The 18,089-nt window shown below is 42.0% G+C and overlaps 1 long non-coding RNA gene and 5 other non-coding genes across 7 annotated transcripts; all 6 read right to left on the bottom strand.

The window, feature by feature from the left end:
• Window positions 1–3,805: 3,805 nt before the first annotated feature.
• LOC118775158 lies at window positions 3,806–17,811 on the bottom strand. Of its 2 annotated transcripts, none has more exons than XR_005004839.1 (9): window positions 17,731–17,811; window positions 10,456–10,530; window positions 10,170–10,204; window positions 9,855–9,916; window positions 9,461–9,516; window positions 7,994–8,055; window positions 4,922–4,972; window positions 4,616–4,667; window positions 3,806–4,218 (listed from the first exon to the last, which is right to left on the bottom strand). It is a non-coding gene; the product is annotated as an uncharacterized LOC118775158 (long non-coding RNA). The 2 variants fall into 2 exon arrangements; XR_005004838.1 differs by lacking the exon at window positions 17,731–17,811 and adding an exon at window positions 11,462–11,515.
• Window positions 7,510–7,649, bottom strand: LOC118775829. Its single transcript, XR_005004893.1, has one exon. It is a non-coding gene; the product is annotated as a small nucleolar RNA SNORA8 (small nucleolar RNA).
• Window positions 8,127–8,267, bottom strand: LOC118775828. Its single transcript, XR_005004892.1, has one exon. It is a non-coding gene; the product is annotated as a small nucleolar RNA SNORA8 (small nucleolar RNA).
• Window positions 9,582–9,715, bottom strand: LOC118775784. Its single transcript, XR_005004850.1, has one exon. It is a non-coding gene; the product is annotated as a small nucleolar RNA SNORA18 (small nucleolar RNA).
• LOC118775827 lies at window positions 10,050–10,122 on the bottom strand. The gene has a single exon (XR_005004891.1). It is a non-coding gene; the product is annotated as a small nucleolar RNA Z40 (small nucleolar RNA).
• Window positions 11,047–11,188, bottom strand: LOC118775781. Its single transcript, XR_005004847.1, has one exon. It is a non-coding gene; the product is annotated as a small nucleolar RNA SNORA1 (small nucleolar RNA).
• Window positions 17,812–18,089: the final 278 nt, after the last annotated feature.

Here is an 18,089-nt window from a genome sequence, read left to right as displayed (position 1 = left end):
TACAGAAATGCAGGCGGACACCAAAACAGAGAGCAATACAACCACTCTAATTTTACTCATCGTGATGAGAGGTATTCAGACTTTGTCACACCACATACCATTTTTGTGTTATTCAAGTTTAAGTCACAGACAACTACAGATTCCTCCCAACATGGTAGCTTGGATTGGCATAAACCCCTCTCTTTGACTTAACCCTGGAGCTAGCTTTGTAGGTAACACAAAACGGTGTAATATGTGACCATCGCAATGTACTGGCATTGGCTTCACATTTACCTAAATCATTACTGCTGCACAAATAGTTTGCTCCTGGAAAAAAATCAGCGTGCTACACATTTATGAGATGTTATGAGATATTTGGTAGCTACACACCCTGCTGCCCCCTGTCCCCCCTCTCTCACCCCTGAGCATTGGACATGTATCACTTTAAAAAATGGCAGGCAGCAGTTTAATTATTCACAAGTGATGGCTGGCGGTAACCAGGGCCCTGGCTGTGTGGGACCATAAAACAACAATCAGCCTTTTGTCTCCTACAGTGATAAGATCGACAAGCACTCTGATCTCTCGCAGGGGTCTGTTTTTTTCTAAAAAGTATCAAAATAAAACATACATTGTTCAGTTCAAAGGGACAGTCCTCTTCAGATGTTTTTTTTTCTTCCTAGAACAGCATTCATGCCTTGCACAGCTGAGAATCTTGCTTTCTCAGGTTGGTATCAGCTGTGGACAATGCCTTTGCTGTGGGTTTTACGTGTTCCACAGACATTTTCCTGTAATCTCCAGCTGAACAATGAATTAACAGGGTTGTTGAGTTGATGTATGGGATTCTGGCCTCAAACTGGCCAATTGGACTCCAGTCAGCAAAACTTACACAACACAAATAGACTTTCAAAATGGCAGCCAGGGTTTCAGTATCAAGATCCAGCTGGTGCAAATATAGCAATAGTCCAAACCTGATCCTGGGGTAATCTTGTTTTCTATTTTAATCAAATTAGCTTATGATAAATCACTTAGCAGAATGGTATGAATTCTTCACAGTATTCAAAGACTGACATTCCTGGAATCCGGAAAAAGTCAATTAGGATACTGGTAGATTCCTCTCACAAACGATTGTACTGGATTGTACTTTTCCACTTGATTGAGGATTGATTTGAATGTCAGAAGCCTTGAAGTACATCCCAACTGACCACTGTACCTTCAATGAGGAATACTGAGGTTTATTTATTTCACACTATTGTGTCCAAAATCCACTGTAAAATCTGACAGCCACCACCTAGATCAGGAACAGATCTTTAGCAGACACAAGAGTTTAACTAATCTACACGGTAAATCCTATTTTAAATCACAGGTGATTGAAAGTACATGTGCGTTGTGTACACTGACACAAGGGTCACCTTTGGACAGGCAGGCAGGCACAGGGAAAAGGCCGTTAACAGCTCAAGGAGCACAGCCCCTGGCACAGAAGCACTTTGATCGCTCACCTACCGAGCAGTAAAGGGGGGGGAAAAAAAAAAAAAAAAAAAACTTCTAAGATTTTGCTCATCAGGAACCACTGCCCGAAATCACACCACGCGAAAACCACAGGGGCAAATAAAATGGCAGACTGAAACGCCACACGACAAATTCCCCCAGGACCAGAGAGCAACGGCAAAAAAGGAACAGCACACAGCACCTCTCTGAAGCCAAACTAAAGGATTTTTGTTCAATAGCTTTGCAGCCAGTCTTTTTTTTTTACCCACCATAAGCTTTTGGTTTCCCTCACTTGCTGCTAAGCAGGGGGGTCAGCAGCAAACATTAACCAATGGCTTACTGGAATAAATGTACTACAACAAAATGTACTACTGTTGTTCACTAGTGCAGACCACTTCCACAGAAAACACTCCTGCTTCATGAAGAAAAGGCAGTTTAAATCTGGTAAAAACGCTGTAGGGAAATTAAAGTGAAATGAGCCATGGAGTGTAACCCCCTCCTCAGCACAGGGATACTTTGGCTTGCCCCTTATATTCTTGCCGTGATTTGCACCGGGCCCAAAGATGGTTTTTTACCTCCAGGACGCAACACTGGAATTACAGAAAGGCCTGAAAGCAAGGTTATGGATGGCCAGCTTGTCTGTGTCACTGTAGATTAGCGCACTGATAGATAAACACTTCTCGGGGTTAGACAGGGATACGCTGTGTCCCTGTTTAACGCTTACATCGTCAGAACACGTACGCCCAGACACTGGGCAGCACAGGAAGAGGCGCAGGGAAGCACGACTTCAAAAGAATAGGAGAGCGGAAAGAAGGGGAAGCGCAATCAAACATGAGGCTACGTTCAGGGGCATTTTAGCTGACCCGAAGTCAGCTATACCTCACAGTGAGGCTACGTTCAGGGGCATTTTAGCTGACCCGAAGTCAGCTATACCTCACAGTGAGGCTACGCTCAGGGGCATTTTTGCTGACCCAGTAAACTATACCTCACAGTGGCTGGAGGTTCTGATACATTCCCGAAAACAGTCCTGGTAATGTACGCCACGGCAGGGATCAGACTCGTCTCCCCTGGCATCGCTCTCTGCTAACGTTACTGAATATGGCCAGATGGCTGGGTGGAAGTGGGCATTTCATGTGATGTAAAATGAGCGCATGACTTCCATAAAGCAGCGCGGCAAAGAAAAGCATTAACTTTTCATTTAACCCGACTGGTAGAGATTACTAAACTAAAAAACAGCCACTTGTTTACCTTGGGAGGTTCCTGCTGTACTGACAAGTTGAAGCTAGCTTCAACACAAACACCTGATTAGCATGTATAAAGACATAAGCACAAAAGTTCCTGCCAACACATTACCAGCAAATATTGTTAGAGCTCTTTACAGAAATGGGTCCTGGGTCAGATTTACCTGTGAAAACCCATCGTTATCACTGAAAGCGAATATGGTGCACTCCACCTGCACCAAAAGCACAACCAAGGAAAGTGCTGGATTAAAAAAAATGCAGTTTAATCAGTAGTACAGGACATCTAAAAATATGTATAGCAGGAAATGTCTGCACCAGGCCCCATGAAGTCAAAGTAACCAGTCAAAACCAATTAATTCAGGACTTGTTCAGGACTTTTTTTGTTGAGGTTGCACAACATACAATTCCGCCAGCATTACAGAGAAAGTAGCATTTTAGCCTTTGCTTATGACATAATTGAAGGGCTAACCAGCAAACGAAAGCTTAACACTGTACGAGTACAGGCTTTACTCTATAAAGGGAGGCCTCATTAATCTCATTCTCATGACCTGCATGGGAGCGCAGTCCTGTGAGCTCCTCAAAATGTCTTGGCAGAAACCATGATACGGCTGGCCAGGGTCCCAGCCCCATTTCTTAGAAATCGCAGCCAGCCATCGCGGTCAGCATTAATCCCCTTGTATGTTGTGAAAACATGCAAACCATACCAACCACTTTTTAGCATGTATGACACAGAGCATATTTAAAGCTTAAAGTTGCAGTCACAATAGGCAGGGGGTCAGGATCCCATTCAACACAAGGCTGAGCTACAGTGCACATGACATTCACATTAGGGCTGTAGATGTCATACTCAAACAGGATTACCCAATTTAGTTTTGGCATTTACTGACAAGGACAGATCTACCTGTGAAACGATCCCATAATGTGTGCAATACACTCCCCAAGGTGTCTTTGTAAAAGAGTCAATTACATTATGGAGACCTGCAGCCTTTACCAGCACTATCAAACTTAAAGGACATGACAGATGAGATTCAAAATATTTTTAATCATCAATCCTTGGAACATTTCTTAATCCAGTCATTATTACAAGATGTATTCACAATCAGATTGAGCAGTGAAATGAGCTCCAAACATGACATTCTGTGGGACAATTTCTAAGTTTTACATAATACTTGAGGGGAGGGGGGAAGGAGAGTGGAAAGCTATCCCTAACTCAACATATCAAAAGTTTTGACAGAGACCCTGAGGACTACAGAGCAATGCAAAACCAGGCCCCCCTCCTTCAACTGCTTCACAGAATCCACACCGTGCTCGCATTCTGTTCACACTGGGATCCTTTAACCTTGAACCTGGCTCACGTCCAGGTGAACGAGGAAGAAACAAGCTGGTGTTTGGTGACAAAACCCCTCCTGTCAATCGGCCGGCTCTTTCAAAACAAGCAGAGCCCCCGACCCGTGCTGGCCGTTCCACTCTGGAGAGCGGACCTGCAGGTCCTCCATCCAACAGCTGTTGATCACTAAGGCAGATAAGGTAAAAAAGCATTAGCATGCAACAAATCAATGATGGAGCAAAAATAAAGATTAAAACTCCTTTCAATGAAAAGAACCATCCAGATTCGAAGTGTCCTAAAGCAGAAGTCCTTGTGCCTTGTTCACCGATCTGCGGGATCAATATGAGCGCTGATCCATAAAAACAGGCCTAACGGTTATGCGAGGGTCAGTGTTCTTAATTAGAATGGCGCATGAGGACTTCAAGTGTTGCCCTGGAGACACAGCAGGACTCACAGTCACAGAATCTGCCTCGCGCCTTCAATGGCTGTAGTGTAGGATCACTGCGTAAAGCGCCGCCAGTGGAGGTCTGGCAGACTCCCTTTGAAAGTGATCCACACGGCACATTAAAGGTCTCGTCCTCACCTCGTTTGAGCCCTGGTAGCGCTTGTAACCCGGGTGATTGCCGACTGGAGACCTGCAGAAACGGACCATACGAAGATCTGCAGACATGGTATTGGCAGAGTCCTGTTCTTCAGGCACAAGACTGAACTGCAACACATAGGGGAATATTCCCAGCGTGCCACACCAACGCGATGCCGGCGGGACACAGCTGGAATGGGATTTGCTTTCTGGTCATGTCCACAGCAGACCAGGAACCACACGTCCTAGTAGCCTTGGTATATGACCAAATACACAAATACACACAAATTTTGAGGAAGGAAAACCTACCCACACACTTTGTAGAGATGGATTCACGAAGCATCCAGGCCGCAGAAATGCCTAAAAAGCAGACCGGTAACAGGTTCAGTTGAGGTTCAGAATGGTTTTATCTGAAATAACCTGGTCAAGACACTATGTTAACTGCAGTTATTTTTCATTACTGTATACTGGTCAGCAGGGTAGAGTTAACTGTGACTACTGAAAACCGCATTCCTGTGCGATTCCCACACTGGATGGGCTGGTTTTGTTTCCCGTTCCTTAAACAGTGGATTACAGATTTGGGCTCGAGCCCCTGACTGTTCTATAGCACAAATGGCACTGTCACAGTGATGAAAGTCAAACAAGGGACCCTGCTGCTCCTTTCTGCAGGGAGCAGGAAGCCACAACTGCTGTGCGTGGCGAGACAAGATCGAAAGCACTGTTTTTAGCTCTGCGATTGAAATGCTCAACGCATGTGTTCATGTAAAAACCCGGAGGGTTTACCAAAAACAAAAAAAACAACTTCAAATCCATTTCGGCTCATGAGCCGACGGGACACACTTTGCAGATTCCGTCTGCAAATCATTTCACTCTTTAGAACCAAGTAAAATTAAATCCCTGAACTATTTACAAGTGTGCTTGAAAAAAAACAGATCAAGCGTCTATGCCTTATATAGCTAGATCACAAGATAATAGGGATTTAACTATATATCGAATTTCACAATATCGCAATAAAAAAAATGTCTCGATACCGTCGTGGGACTGTGATGAAATCTACCAGGAAATTACATGGTTATTTCGCTAGTATAGTTGCGTTCTACTATCTCTCCTTGTTGAAAATTGTATTTTTTTTTTTCCCCCCAACTGTACCGTGGAGTACCGCCCTTTTCGGGCGATTTCCGTCTGGTTGAAAATCGCCCAGCTCGCTCCGATAGACTCATGTTAAGGCAATTTTTTTTTTTCAAACTGCAGGCACTGCAATGCAATCTGTATGGGTTCCGGGTGGGCTTGCACTAACGTGCTTTCGTCATACATAACCTGGTGTAGGGATCACCGGGGCAGCCAGCTATCATTTTTTTTCTTCGTTTTTTAAAACTGCGATAAATATCATATCTTGGACTTTTTATTGTGGTATTATCGTACCGTGAGTTTTTGGTATCATTACATCCCTACAAGATAACCAAGGCCTGTTTCATTAAATGGACAATGAATCATTTACAGTAACATGATTTATCCACTCAAGTTAGTGCTCCTCAAATAGTAATCGTAATGCAAAAAATTCCTCCAGAACTATGCAGTCCAGACTTTGCGGGAGTTAACATTATTAATGTACAGCCTGTGGATCTTAAATAGTAAGGCAATGACCGCGTTCCCACGGAAGAAAACTGCAACATTAAAACTAACCTAGGGTGCATATTCAATATTCAGACAGAAGTCCCAAAGTAGGTGACTTTTTAGGACCTCGATAGTACAAAATGTTCCTGGTCTAGAAACGAGTTTTCTGGCGCACCGCCACTCGTTTACCAACACAGAAATGATCATTAAAACTGGGTACTGACAATGAGAGCACTACTGCTTTGCTTCTGTATATGAACACGGTCACTTCCACCAAGTGTTTGGAGAGGGTTAACTCCAGACAAACATCCATTTTTGGCAGCGGACATTTGGGTTGGGGGGGGGGGGGGGTCACACCAGAGGAGCTTAGGCCTAAGGAACACTACAATTTCTGAACACTCATTTCAGCTGCACAATGCCTGTGTGTGTGTAGGGGGGATTATTATGATAAAAACGTTTTAATGAGCAGCATTAAAAATCTGCATGTCAAATGGTTTGTGCATTTTTGTTCCAATTATTCAAATACTCTTAATATTTGATGGTTGTGACACCAGTTGTGTCTCTCTCCCCAAATGAGTCTTCCTCCTTTCAAGAAAATCTAATACCATCAAACCTAAGAAATTCTCCCGCTACAGCTTCCTAAGGGAGAAGAGAATGTAAAGCCATGTGGATATGTTTAACAGAATTCTTCATATTTCCTACCTGATTCATTAATGACAAAATGGGGTTCAGACCCCTGGGGGGGGGGACGACTTAATTTTATTCAATACATTTAAGTTTGCACTTCCTTATATTAAAAAATGATTAAAATGTATAAAACCCCCATTGCATCGATTTCAGAATTTGTGCTGACAGAGATACTCAGGGGAGTCTGGGAACTCCTGCAGTAAATGCCTATCTGGAAACAAAGCAAGTCACATAAACTCAATTACCAGTAACACTGCAGTTCTGACAGGCACATCAAAATGACCGTTTGCAAACACTAGAGCAAAAGCATTATCATACTGAACCAACTGATGAAAGTTGGGGGGGGGGGGGGGGGGGCGCGACCAGAGACTCCAGAAATATAGCGAGTTTCACTACAGCGTGCTCTCAGGACGGTCAGGGGGTGAGGTGGGCTTACCCACAGCAGATCTTGGGCAGGAAGAGCGGCCTTTATGGGGGCTGATGCAACACATGCTGCAGAATACCTGACAGTGCACGCCAATGGAGCGCTCTCATTCCACAGATGCCAGTCCACACACAGCCAGCCTGCAGAACGCTCGTGGACGGGAGTGGAAAGAGCTTGTCTCAGCACAAATACCAGGACCCCGGGCACAATGAAGCACGGAGACCAACGATGCCAGATGCTGAGTTGCTCTTGCACTGCGTAATGAACAGTCCAGCTCAGGGGAACAGCTGGATGCAGATACCATACAGTGCTGCAAGGTACACCACCCTCGACCCAAGGGGCTACAAGCCACTAACACCCCCACCGTGACCACAAATCCTCTATAGTGCTCATCCTTCAGGGTCAAGACATGTAGACTACCTTCCCAGTACCCACAGTGGAAATTACTGCACATTTATACAGGAGCTAGCCCCCCCCCCCCCCCCAACATTTCTGGGATCAAGTCTAGATACATCTACCAAACCTTGGCCTGGGAGCGCAATAGCGCAATTTTTATCATTAAAAGCACATCCACAATTTGCTCAAATGTTGGAAGGACTCTGAACTGAAAAATCTAAGAAGCTTCAATAGCAATGTAGCCAAAAAGGCATACCCACCAGTGTTAGGACACAAGCCACACACGCAGCCTTCCGAGGGACCCCATTCAGCAGACAGGGAGCTGGAGAATCAAGAAAACTTTAGTTCACACACTTTTCCCACTTTTTCTGTTCCCCCCAGAGAGCAAACAAAGCTTGTTTCAGCACGAATACCAGGACTCCAAGGCACTAGGAAGCATGGAGACCAACGATGCCAGATGCCGGGTTGCTCTTGCACTGTGTAATGAACAGTCCAGCTTGGAGAAACGGCTGGCTGCAGATACCATACAGTGCCATTAGGAGGATAAAGCCGTTTCAGCTTGTATCTGTGGAAAGTGATCTTTCACCATACCTCCGGGACAGGAGGAGGGAATACATTCCAAACATCCAAACTAAAACTAAATGCTTAGCTGGCAAAATTAGCAGGGTGTAGGGCTGGGCGATATAACCATTGTGATATATCAAATAGCTATTTTTAGCGCAATAACAGCTATCCCCAGTATGAGGCGTTAGATTTCTTCCCGTATGTTTTTCCCCTTTAGTCATACCTGATGCGGGAGCACACCTCCAAAGTTCAGTGAAATGCTTCCGGGGCAGAATAATATCACTTATATCTATATGTTGGTTAACTTACCCATTAGCTTGAAAAACATAGCATGTTTTCACTCTTTATCTTTGTAGCCATGTGTTTAAATCTACCACATGGAAGCAGCATAGTGCTGTTGCTGTGATAACATTGAATAGATACGAGTGGCATTTTTTCACATGGCCTTGGAAAATTGGAGGTGTGCTCCCGCATCAGGTATGACTAAAAGGAAAAAAATACAGAAAGAAATCTAACGCCTCATACCAGGGATAGCTGTTACCGTGCTAAAAACAGCTATTTGATATATCGCGACAGCTATATCGCCTAGCCCTAGCTGGAAGCAAAACCTAGACAATGTGGCCCTCTCAAAACAAGGGTTAAGTAGTTCCGCTGTAAGGGCTGGGTTGAAAAAAGGATAAATTGGACATGACCGCTTTAGTAAATGGAAAAACCTCAAAAGTAATTTAGCAGTGGAGAAACTGCCCATTATGAGAGCATTTCTCAAAGACTCCAGCCAATTACAGATTTCATTTTTCACCTCCACCATAATATCACTACTTGTTTCATGAAAACCTATTACATCATTGTAAATGCTTGTGTAAATTTTAGTAAACCTTTCTGCTAAGGAGTTTAAAACTCATAACACCATCTTATGACTAACACCATGATTAGTGCTCTGAATGAGTAAACAGAACATTTTTAGAGTAAAAGGAACTTTTTTAAAAACTCAAATCTGGAACACAAAGCAAACCTAATGCTACTACATGTTAAGATTTGGGAATCTTCTGCTTGGAATAAATGATTGTGAAAAGCATGCAATGTGACAACTTCATGTGGCTACAGGGATTAGTTTAGTTAGATTAGATTAGATTAGTGCTTGGGCCTAAATGAAAGTTACTCACCAATAGCAATAATAGGAGCATCAGAGTGACCTCTACTGGACACTTGCAGAATAGACCTAAGTAGAAACAAGCCTGTCAGACAAGAACAGCACAACCGGGGAGATCTCTTCCATTCCAGAGAACTTGTTCTGCAGTATTATCCCACAGGGCTAATGGTACTAGTCCTGAGGGTAAAGCGAAACTGCAGGGTTTTTTTACGAGGCATTTCCAACGACAACACCCTACAGTCAAGAGCCTGTCGGGATAGGCCTCAAAATGTGCCTGCCAATTTCTCATTCATCGTTATGCACTCTGGACTATTTTAACAGTCTTCAGCTGCACACTGCATGTGTTATAACTCTTCAGGTTAATTTACAATCAGACTTCAGAACCCATGACAAAACACTGGACATACCATGACAGAAGTCCATCTTCACGCAGATCAACCACCAACATAGGGAACAGCACCTGAAGGTACTGAATTTAAACAAGGGCAAACAATAAGGCCAAAATTAGACGCTGATACATGCCTTTTCTGATGAACAGGGCAGTCAATATAAAGGTGTCAAACCACAAAATTAGCCAAAGAACTAAAATTTAACACTTCCAAAGAGTTCAGAAAGGCATAGCTCATTCATAATCTTCAGAGCAGTTGAACATTTTGCCAATCATCATTACAGTCAACTCACTACATAGGTCAAGTTCACAAGATCACACATAAAATACAAACCTGCTATCCTGTAGTCTGTAAGTCTTGATTTGATCCTAAAATGGAATAAGATGATACATTTTAAAACTGACAATAATAGTAAAACTATCAATCCCCCCCTCAAAGCTAGTGTCCAGCCCCATTAGTAACACTGCTGTTGGGTGATCACAGCAGTGGGTTGCAAGAGGATGGTTTTATATTAGCACCACAACAGTACTCTGCCCACGGTGTCAAAGGCTCTGACTGAAGTTGTGCTCAATCACAAATCACACTGGCACGATGCAGAATGCATACAACTTTCACTTACCAATCACTGATGCGATATGGCTTCTCTGGGTGCATTCTGGGGACCTGCAGGTTAGCCTCTCAGGTTACCGGTTATCTGAAATGTTATTTCACAAAGAGGTTTAATTTACGCAAGAACCCAGAACAAAGTTGAGAATACGGCTGAGGAAATGTCGGTCTTTTAGAATGTACTGGTCAATCTAGCACGTATATCGCCTAAGTTTCCATGTGAACAGTGTTAGCAGACCTGCGTTCTTATACACGTATACTCGCCGCAGTATACGTCACGTGGTAAAAATCTGTGACCACGTGGCTGCTCCAGATTACGGATCGCTGTGATGTTGCTGCGGTCTTTGTGATATATAGACCTTCCCGAGTTAACATGAATAGCTTATAAGAAATTCAATAAAATCAGCTAATGTTTCATCTTAATAAACTGCTCAATTATGAGATGAGAAGCGTACATATTAGATATCCAGCTTGCTAGCAGCCAACTACGCAACGACGACAAATAACTTTTGTCTTATGTCAAAACTAGGAAGGCCTGGACTTTCCTGGTGTACTCAAGAAGCCACTCGGCTCCCTTGGTGACTACCTAGCTAATTTTCCGGGACGATGTTTCGGGCATCATTGTCACCACTATAACCAAATTATACAGTGATGGAAGCAAATCCCGAAATTCGTGTAGCCATGTGGAAACTTGGGAATTTACCCACGGACGAAGGTAACCCCTTCTTGCAATCTACCACAAGGCAAAAGTGGTCAAAAACAGGTCCTCAAATAGAACCTGTAACGATAAATAGCAAGCTTGACAACAAGTTGGCCTACCACAGTAACGTTAGCTAATATTGCTCGGTAGCTAGCCACACGCATGTTGCAGTGGACACGTGGTCATTCATATCAGGTCGCCTGCAAATTAAATTTATAATCGGAACCGATTTCGATCCGTATAGGTGATATGTAATTAATAATAAATGTAATTTTATACAGTGATACTGACTGAATACGTAGAAATGAAATTACGTTACCTTGTTATAAATTCGATGTTCTTACACTACAGCTACTAGCTGGGCTGCCGTCCTACTCCCTAGAATGAGGCCGTAAAAGGGCGACTCACTTCTATTTATACTTTTCTTGAACAGCCGCTGCACTTTACGGCACACAGCGGCCACCCAATCACCGTTCTGCATTTAAGCGCCCGAGCAATAACTGTTCTTGAGGTTAAAAGCATTCATGCAAAATATAAGCGAAACCCGAAAAATCCGCTAATAGTTCTATACTAAAGCACAGTTTTCGTCCAGCAGTATAGTTCTCTAAATCCCACACGGAAAATATCTGTATCTGGGCGCGTTTCTTGTGGTCGACAGACTAAGTGGGCATTTCCTTGACCATTTGTGGAGGTAATTCAAATTATGAAGAGCGCAAATTCTGAACTCTGCCTGAATGTATAACTGATCCAGGCTCAAGCCCTCCAGATATCCCTAATCCAACAAAATTGCTTTCTTTGTCTGGAATAAATCAAACTACTTTTAGACCAGGCTTGAAACGTAAGGTGTGGGAACAGATATGGGCAAACTGACATCCGTTTGATGACTTGGAGGCTACAGCAGGGATCGTAATAAATTGCAAATCTGATACAGCCTGTTACTTTTCCGGAAGAACTGTTTTCCTGTTGGCTGGATTTTGCCCCTTATTAAGAGAGTGCACATAGAACCATGGACTCACTCAACCATACACATATAAATGGCCTGAAGATACCAGGTGGAGCTGGCTGACAATGTTTAAAATAATAATGTAGAATTGTACACAGGTGGATTGAGAAAATGAGACTGCAATGTCACTGAGTCTTCTTGAGAAGTCAGTCCATAAGTACCTGTATATCTATCTGTCCTTTCCCTGTTTTGGAAACAACACATGCCTGAAAGCAAATTTAGACCGCCAAATTGATTAAATGGACATGTAAACTGAACAGTATTAAAATGTTCCAATCTCCCATTGACACAGTGAAACAATTTTTAGAGGATGCCAGGGATGACAGATGCTTAGCCCACTGCTGTATTTATTTCGGTATCACAAGTAATCTAAATATGTTGTAAAAGATGTATATCAACTGAACTATCCAAGAAATACATCTGATATTGGTCATTGTAGTTGTTCAATTCCACATCTACATAAGGGTTAAGACATATATTTTGATTTTAAAGAACAAATCAGATTTTGAGCACGAGCACCAGCACCAGCCATTTGATACATGCTGGTGATGATAACAACTACACTCTCGATTGCTGGTGCCCATTTAAATTAATATCTATGACATAGTGCCAATCTGCCTGCACATCTTAAAAACCAGGGAAATGACATAATATTGTAAAATATTCCTTTAAGGGTAATATATTTTCAATGTAGATTTAATTGTATTGTTATTAATTGTATTTAGATCAACAGTTCAGCTTCATTTTGAGAATCAAAATGTATTTTGTGTATTGAAAGGGACATCTCTACACCTACAGCAAATGGTTTTTTTTTTTTGCGCAAGTCATCAATAGATGAAGTAAGGATGACGACTAAACCGTCCTTGAAATACTGTCACAAGCTGGTCGTGACTACCAACCATTGCTGAATATCACTCTGACCTTGTGCTACTTGATATAAGTCCTGTTTTTAGGTCAGACAACAAAAAAACAATCTGTTCTTATCATCACTCAACCTATCAGAGCACAGGCTATGGATAAGATTTTCAATTCTCAGCCTCAACGTATTATGACAATTTTTCCCTTAAGGAATGTCTAGTTTTGTGTCAATCTATATACAGTGCTGCTTGAAAGTTTGTGAACCTTAACAAGGATGATCATTATTTTTGTATAAAATATTAAACTACTTATAAAATCTAAACCCCAATTTGTAATAAAGACAGTCCAAATAAAGATCAAACAAAAAATATGTACTCACGTGTGTGTGTGTGTGTGTGTGTGTGTGCGTGTGCAAAAATGTGTGAACCCTTCAGTCAATGGTTTGTGGCACCTCTATTAGCAGCAATAACTTCAAATAAATGTCTCCTAAAGTCATTAATCAGTCTCTGACATCTGCTTTGAGGAATTTTTCCCACACTCCTACTAACAGCCAATTGAGTGAGGTTTGGGGGATGTCTGGAATGAACTACCTGCGCTCAGGTCCTGCCACAGCACCTCAGATTTAGGTGTCGGACTTTGACTTGGCCAATCCAAAACACTACTCTTTCTCCTGAGCCAATCTTTGGTAGATTTGCTTGAATTGTCTTGTTGGAAGACCCATTTTAAGACCAGCTTTAGCTGCCTGACTGATGGCATGAGGTTCTCTTCAAGGATCTCTTGGTGCACCTCAGAATTCATGGTTCCCTTAATGATGTGGAGCCCTTCAGGTCCAGAGGAGGAAAAGCAGCCATAGATCTTTACACTTCCACCACCATATTTCACTTTTAGGTTAATGTTCTTTTGGTGGTAGGCAATGTTGGATTTTTACAAAACATAGCGATTTCAATTGTGACCAGAAAGGTCAATTTTGGGCTCATCTGTCCAGAGAATTGATTCCCAGAAACGTTCATGTTTGTCCAGGTGGTCTCTGGCAAACTTAAAGACAGGCAGATTGGTTCTTTTTTGACAGCAGAGGCTCCTTCCTGGCAACCCTCCCATGAATGCCATTTCAATTCAGTGTTCTTATTGTTGAAGCATGCACAGTTACCTTAGATGATGCAAGAAAGGTCTGCAGATCTGTAGATGTTATGCGTATGCTGGCATTTTCCTGATTTATTATTTTTCTTGTGGCTCTTGGGGATATTTTGGAAGGGCGTCCACTTCTAGGCCAAGTTGCTGTCATGTTTAATGGTCTCCATTTGTAAATTTGCCTCACAATGGACTGATGGCACTCTTTTTGAGATGATTTTATAGGATTTCCCAGACTGGTGTGCTCTCACTACCCTCTTCCCGATGTCCTATGAGATCTCCTTTCCTGTAGACATGGTGTTTTTGCATCTACCTGTTTGAAAACAACAAACTGCCCAGCTTTCTTGTTTCTATTTATCACAGTCCCACCCAAACTCTTTTTGCTATTTGCTACCCAATTGTTTACCCACTGGATTCTACTTACCTACTTGATTTAACCAATGCAACTTGGGGTTCACTTATTTTTGCACCTGCACTAATTCCTTTCTAATTTTGTTTTTCTACCACACGCATGATTTCCTCTAAACCAACATTTGGAATTAGTAAATATAAACCTGTTAAACACTTCATGGTAAAAACTATAAAAATCTATACTTACACAAAGGGTTCATATACTTTCAAGCAGCACTGCATATGGCCACCAGATGGCACTATCAAACTAAATGATAGTTATGTTTCCATAAACCCCGTTGTAATTTTGTAATAGGACTTCGACTATGTGGTCATGACAACCCCATTTCCTCATGGGGCTCTCACCACTGACCAGCATTATGCCAATACTAACAAAAACCCTTTCGCAATGACCCCATTGCAATTGTGACTGTATTATGTTCCAGAAATTGTGATTTTAAAAATTTTATTATTTAAGTGTAGGTGAAGCATCTTGATTTTACTGGACTTAGATGAAAGTTGGCCTTCTTGTCTGAAATACTGCATCTTTTGTTCTGTTACACTGAAGAGCCTGCAGAAGTAACTATTGCACTAATGGCTGTACTAAAATCATGCATATTCATTAGCACATGGACTTGCGTAACAGTTGAAAAGGTGAACTGTACTGTTGTGTGTGGAACCAATTAAAATGTGAGGAATCAATGAAAACATCAAACAGATATCTTTCTTTCTTTCTTATATTTTCTTCTCATATCTTTTTTTTCTCCATATCAAAGAAGTGCCTAATAGCACAAACTAAGAGCTCATGTCTGTCTATCATTCATGATCAAATTTAAACTTTAAATACACCTAGGCCTATTTAAGACCTACATAAATTAGACAAGGCAAGCTAAAATTTTTGTCTTGAAAAGAAACACCTTCCACAAAGAAAGAAAATTCATAAACGGAATGGTGTGTGTGATCTATTTCTTAATGGAGGAGGAAGTCTGTTTCCTTTTTATTAGTAATGGTCAAATCCTTGTGCTCAGGTAGAACCCTGTGCTATCCTTAATGCTTTAGAATGGTATGTTTCAAGACAATACGGTTCATGCATTCAGCATTGGGGTAATATGGAATCTGTGAGAACATCTCATGGATCAAGCGGCAAGGTGCTGAGGTCCTCCTCTTGCCCCTGTTTGTCTGTGCAGAGGAGTTTTCAGTCAGTGGGGATGATGATGCCTGGTCCAGGCCTTTGTACTAGGCTGCTTAGATTACTGTAACTCTCTGTTGGCTGCACAACCAGCCTGTACTACCAGATCACTTTAACACATTCAGAGTGCTGTTGCTAGGCTTGTTTTCGTTCTTCAAAGTATGCCCATGTCTCACCGCTCCTTGTTACCCTTCAATAGCTTCCAATCACTACTTGCATCAAATTGAAGATCGTGGCGCTAGCCTGTGAGGCAGTCAAGAGCACAATTCCTTTTTACCTTCAGTCTAATATCAGATCCTAGATATGGTGCAGGAACGCTCTTCTAAACAACCTCCTGTCATCTGGCAGTGCCTCTCCTCTGTATCTGAGTGTCCTTTTGTAGTAGCTTATGTCTGTAAGCCTTATAACAGCAGTGTGGCAATGTCTCTCACAATATTATAAGTATGGTGCAAATGTTTTAGTATCTGTAAAGCTACATGCCAAACCCCACTGAATGCACTTTTTGTAAGTTGCTCTGAATAAAAGCACCTGCCAAATGACATTACAGGCATTTAGCAGACGCTCTTATCCAGAGCAACTTACATCAGTTACAGTTTCGTATTTAAAACAATGTTATCAATGTTATCAATTTATATAGCTGGATATTTTAGTGAGGCGATTGTGGGCAAATACCTTGCCTAAGTGTACAGTAGCAGTTCCCCAGCAGAGAATCAAACTGGCAACCTTTTGGTTACAAGTCCTGTTCCTTAACCACTATGCTACATTGCTGTCCCAATGTAAATGTAAATCCTGAACTTGCCTCTTTGTCTCATTTAAACTCCTATAATGTGAATGAAGATAACTGTTATGGAGCACTGTTTGGTATTAAGTGAACATCATGACACAAAGCAACACTGCCTTTGTAGATCATTGTTAAGCTCTACATACACATTACAATTCTGCAGGTATGTTACTCTTAAGGATACTTGTTAGCACTAGATGTACGTGAAAGCAGTTTACTTAAGTATGCTTATATTTCCTCAGTTTTTCAACTCCATGCTTCAGAGAGTTCTGTACCCTTGTCCTTGGTTTTGTTTTCCATGTGATATGCATTTGATCTGTCTTTCCATGACAGCTATAAAGGCCACTCTGGATAAAACCATTTGCAGAATGAATGTGAAAGAATGAGGGCTTACAACAGCCATAAATGTTCATGAATAATACCACAGATCAGGCGTGAGACCACCCACTACACAACTCTTTTCACAGTAGAGAGCATAGAAGTTAATCACAGCTTGACAAATGCTTCATAAATTCACACCACCACTGCTGTGGAAAAAAGATTTCCCCATCTTTACTCAAGTCTTAACTCATTGTTGTCTTTCTTTCATAATGAATTACAAGTAATTCTGCAATTGCTTGTTGTGTGCCCACCATGGTCAGAGGGGTTCCAGCAATGGTGAAGTATTCAAAAGAATGGAAATCAAATGTGGTGTGAAAATATGAATTATGCAATTTTTCTTTACTGCATGCCAGCCATTGTTCACATCTAACAGGGTGTGATTCTGAAGTGCTTCCAGAATGCTAATGGAGACTATCAGTTCTCACTACAGAATACTAAGTCCTGTTGCCAGCCCACCATCTTGATATTGCCTGCTCCTATACAGCCTGCAGCCTCATGTGCTATCAGTGGGGCTGAATGATCTTGACAGAGTATGACAGTTTGACAGACTTCACGCTGATGCTCCTGGAATACCTAAAGAGTAAGATGCCTTCACAGCAAACATGCCCACACATCTGCGCGCACACACACACACACACACACACACACAGAATTTGGAATAGATTGTGAGGAGACCTGGAACACCAACTCATCTCCAGGTACAAAAAAATTCTTCCTTTATCGACAAGGTGTCAGTTAGGGAGCGAGTTTGAGCTTACTGAAGTAATGTGGACGGGCAGGGGTTCTTGTCAGAATAATGTAACCAACCACCCTCGATAGTGTTTGGCAAAGCAGTTGTATGTGATTTTAGCTACTCACCTTCTCTGACTGCGCAGATTCCTGCCCTGAGGTCAGCTTTTCGTTTCTTCCATCAACCATAGCTAACAAGCTGATAGACAATATGTGAATACGTTAGAGGATAAAGGTTCATATTTACTGGAAATGACCAGTCACCTGAGCGAAAACGAAACAGTCCCTGGGGACAGCATCATAACACAAGCGGATATGGTTTTGGGGTTTTCCCAATTCCCAATTCAGTATAAAACAGGCATATTCAGGAACAAGTTGTGAAGGGCAAGAAAGGGAACGAAAATTAGTTTTTTAAAGAATAAACATGTTATTTAAAAACACTCGAAAACAATAACGGACAGCGTCCGTTTAAAAACATAAAATAAGGG

This window comes from Megalops cyprinoides, chromosome 3 (assembly GCF_013368585.1).
Source record: "Megalops cyprinoides isolate fMegCyp1 chromosome 3, fMegCyp1.pri, whole genome shotgun sequence".
Taxonomy (NCBI): Eukaryota; Metazoa; Chordata; class Actinopteri; order Elopiformes; family Megalopidae; genus Megalops; species Megalops cyprinoides.
Note: the sequence above shows the minus strand (reverse complement) of the source record. Positions and strands in the feature narration are given on the sequence as shown.